This window comes from Podarcis melisellensis (genome assembly GCF_964234715.1).
Source record: "Podarcis melisellensis genome assembly, chromosome: 3".
Classification (NCBI taxonomy): Eukaryota; Metazoa; Chordata; class Lepidosauria; order Squamata; family Lacertidae; genus Podarcis; species Podarcis melisellensis.
The window spans coordinates 112,061,017-112,065,216 of record NC_138530.1 but is presented as its reverse complement, the minus strand read 5'-3'; the positions used below and the strand labels follow the sequence as shown (position 1 = coordinate 112,065,216).

The window sequence follows — 4,200 nt, the reverse complement described above, 5'->3', positions numbered from 1 at the left end:
AAAGGGGCCAGGCAAGATGTCAAAATATGAAACAATGCGATTTGAAGGCTGAGGGTGATATTAGACTTAAAAGTTGGTATCCATATTCAAGGCAGCATACTGTACTGTGTTTCAAGTGCAAGTGTGCCCTACTACACCTGTTTTAAAACTTGGCATGTAGAAACACGCACAGAATCCATGCTGGTAACTTCATGCTCAACAGGGTTTTTGTGTTAACAAACAAACCTACATACGGGATGCCAAAGAGGCAGGTCAAACCTGTCATTTTGCTTGGCCTGGTAGGCACTGTGTGTGTTTCCTGAAATATTTTGAATTAAAAAAAGGAAACCGATATATTTTTTTCTGGAATTTTTATCTTCACTCTAAATTGATGAGAGATCTGATGTAACATGCTTGACTTAATTTTAATAAACTAAAAAAACTAAAAACTAAACAAGTGCCATGTTAATTTTATATGCAGTATTTCTGACCCCTCCCCCCATTAGCCAATGTAGATGAACTAAAATATTTAATTAGGGCCAACTTATAGGAAGCATACTTAATGTGGTTTATATGTTATTTTCAAACAAATTTTAATAATTACCAGTACTTGGACATACTTTTTATTGGGCATACTTTATTTTACATTTTAAGATGTGACAACTAATACCATGAACTTCCCTTAATAAGATAAAGGGACCTCTGACCATTAGGTCCAGTTGTGACCGACTCTGGGGTTGCGGCGCTTATCTCGCTTTATTGGCCGAGGGAGCTGGCATACAGCAGGACTAAGCCGCTTCTGGCAAACCAGAGCAGCGCACGGAAATGCCGTTTACCTTCCCGCTGGAGCGGTACCTATTTATCTACTTGCACTTTGATGTGCTTTCAAACTGCTAGGTTGGCAGGAGCTGGGACCGAGCAACGGGAGCTCACCCCGTCATGGGGATTCGAACTGCTGACCTTCTGATCGGCTAGTCCTAGGCTCTGTGGTTTAACCCACAGCACCACCTGTGTCCCTCTGAACTTTCCTTACATTGCTTTAAAATAAAAATAAAATTGGGAAGGCGCTGAAAACTTGTACCAATTTGAGCATGTTAGAGGTACATAAATATATGTTCTTTCTACGGACAGTCCTCTGAAAAATGTGAATGACATTTTAGATTTGACTATTATTTATTTATTACATTTATATACCATGTTTTTTCTTCCAAAGAGCTCAAGCTGGTGTACAAGGTTCTTTTCCTCCTCTCCATTTCCTCCTCACAACAACCCTTTGAGGTAGGTTAGGCTAAGAGATGGTGGATGGCCCAAGATCGCCCAGTGAGTTTCACGGCTGTGTGAGTGGTAGGATTCAATCCCTGGTCTCCAAGGTAAGTCCATGACAACTGGAATGAACACAACATCAGTGTTAAATGAACAATCAAAGCTGTAATTCCATTTTTTTCCAGGTGGTTATCTATAGTAAACACATATTTATCCGCACAGCTCTTTGGGCATGCTAAATGAGGATGTTGAAAAATTTCACAGCGCCTTCATTGTTTACTAAATTAAGATAAAATGCATTATTAATTGTTATTAACCGATCTTTCAAACCATCAGTTTCTAAAAGTCGGGGGGGGGGTGTCCATGGGCACAGCCAGGGGGTGCAGCTGCTCCCCATACAGTAAATAAATAAAATTGCTTAACTGACCAATTGAATGACCAATAACTTGGTCCTGCATTCCCCCCATATATCCTGGCTACACCCATGTCCAGAAATGAATCGGACAATGTTGGGTTTTAGGGCGATACCTATCAATAACTCAGTGTGTAGGTCGCTGCAAAACATGGGGTTTTCTCTGCCAAACTTTAAAGCGACTTGGACAAGGTTCGATTTGTGGGTGTCTGCTACGAACCCCGCGTCTGATTCCTCCATGACCCAGAGCGCTGCCAAACGACTGCGGAACTCTGGCACAGCTTCGGAGGGGGTCCCCAAGTTCGGGGTCCCCTTGTTAATGAAGTTGGTGTGGGAGGGGGGGAAAGGTGGGCAGAATTTCTTCCCACCCCCCACCATCCTTGGGTACCCCTTTGCCAGCAGCAGCATCAGCAGCGATCATCAACGTTTCCCAACCCCAACGCCCCCCGGCCATTCATTCCAGCCGACTCGTTCCACGACGGAGCGCGCAATGCGTTTCTGCAAAATGGGGAACCATCGCCCCATCGGAGGTCATCATTCACCCCCCCCCCGTCCGCCCGCCGCTTTTTTTCGGCGGGGTAACTATTTTTTGGTGGTGATTGACACCCCCTCCCAATATTTTTCAACGCGATTCCCCCCCCCCCCCAGCTGGCGCGCTGCTGGAGATGCGCCCCTGCCTTCCCGCCTCCTCGAGGGCGCGCCTGGCTTCCCCGTCCTTCTTCGCCTTACAAGGCTGCGCGCCAGGCATCCCCCTCCCCTTTCTCCCTCTCCCCTTCCCTCCCCCCCTCTCGGGATGGCAGGGGGCGGAGCTCCGCGCTCCGGGATTTAGGGACCCTGCCCCGGCCCGCCCACGCCTCTTAGAGCCCTGCCCGGCGACGGCAGCGAAAGCAGCATCGCCGGAGGAACGGCGACGGCGGCACCCCTTCCGCCACCTCCTTCTCGGGTGCCCAGAAAGGCCGCACTTGGCAGCGTCCATGCGGGCCCGTGTTGGGGACGGACGGCAGGTTAGTGACGAGTCGCGTTGGCCGGGTTGGGGGGGCGGGCAGGAGACGGAAACCCCCCCAGAGCCCCCCACGACCCTCGCCAACGCCTCGGGCTGGCAGCGCGCACAGCGGCCCGGGAGAAGGGCTGCTGCGTAAAGCTGGGTGGGGCGCGCTGCTGGTTCTTCCAAAGGGGGGTCGGGCTCCGATCCCCACCCCCCACGGGCTCCCACCCCCACCCCCACCCCTCCATCCCAGGCCCTGGATCCATTCCCTAACGTGCTCGGGACAGGCGGGATCAAACTTCCCAGCAAGTCCAGTTGGCCACTGGGCGCTGCTGCTGCTGCTTGCACCCACGTTGGCGTTGCGATAAAAGCCACTGCTTGGTTTTTGAACCCCTCCATCGTTGAAGGCTTTGCCAAAGGCGGCTCTGTCTGGTTGTCTCCCTCGCGCATTCTTCTGAGAAAGGGGCGCATCCAGTTTTTTGGGGTGGGATTGGAAAGCGTGCCGGCGAAGTCGGGTTGCGCAATGGGAAGTTTCCAAGAAGATTGGATTTCTTGCCCTAAGGAAAGTGGCGGGGGGGGGGGGCGGGGAGGATCGCAGCGGAACTTGGAGGCGACGTCGTCTAAAGTCCCCGCCAACGAATGCTCGTTAAATAACCCAGCGTCGTCTAAGCACCTCTTAGGATGAATGCTGGATAAACAGGTTGTCTGGAAGCCCTGGGGATTTCTGACCATTACAGCCTCTTTGCAATTAAAGTAAGGTAATGGGACTCCTGACCATTAGGTCCAGTCGTGGCCAACTCTGGGGTTGTGGCTCTCATCTTGCTTTATTGGCCGAGGGAGCCGGCGTACAGCTTCTGGGTCATGTGGCCAGCATGACGAAGCCACTTCTGGCGAACCAGAGCAGCGCACGGAAACGCCGTTTACCTTCCCGCCGGAGTGGTACCTATTTATCTGCTTGCACCTTGACGTGCTTTCAAACTGCTAGGTTGGCAGGAGCAGGGGCCCAGCAACGAGAGCTCACCCCGACGCGGGGATTCGAACCGCCGACCTTCTGATCAGCAAGTCCTAGGCTCTGTGGTTTAACCCACAGCGCCACCCGTCCCTAGCCACCAAAGTAGATGCTTACAAAACAAAAGGATGGGTGGGGTGGATCTGGGCATGCTTAAAGAAGGCTCCACAGTATGCCTTGGGTCTTAATTTGCTTCGCTTTTGTGGGAAGGGGCATCAGCCAAGTTTTCTCAACAAGGTTGCCAAATTCCATCAAGCCCACCCTTTCATTCTCCTGCCTGTTTTTCACCACTTTGAACTACAGTCAATATAATTAAGCCCCTCTTGTTTATTCTGCCCTGGTAACAGATTCCCCCTCTCTACATTTGTGAAGAAAAGCAAGGGCGGATTTTTGTTTAGGACCCAAAATGGCTCCACCTGGCCCTCTACTCATCCAGGAGCAGCAGGGAAAAGGCAGTCATATAGACCACCTTCTTTTGATTTGATTTCTAAGTACCCCAGTTATTCCCTGAGAAATGACATTACCTTGCTGTTCTATCATTGATTCCCATGC

At 50.8% G+C, this 4,200-nt stretch overlaps 1 long non-coding RNA gene across 1 annotated transcript; it reads right to left on the bottom strand.

Annotated features, from left to right (window-relative positions):
- Positions 1-1,140: 1,140 nt before the first annotated feature.
- On the bottom strand, positions 1,141-2,017 carry LOC309366262. Its single transcript, XR_014166622.1, has 2 exons — positions 1,782-2,017; positions 1,141-1,364 (listed from the first exon to the last, which is right to left on the bottom strand). It is a non-coding gene; the product is annotated as an uncharacterized lncRNA (long non-coding RNA).
- Positions 2,018-4,200: the final 2,183 nt, after the last annotated feature.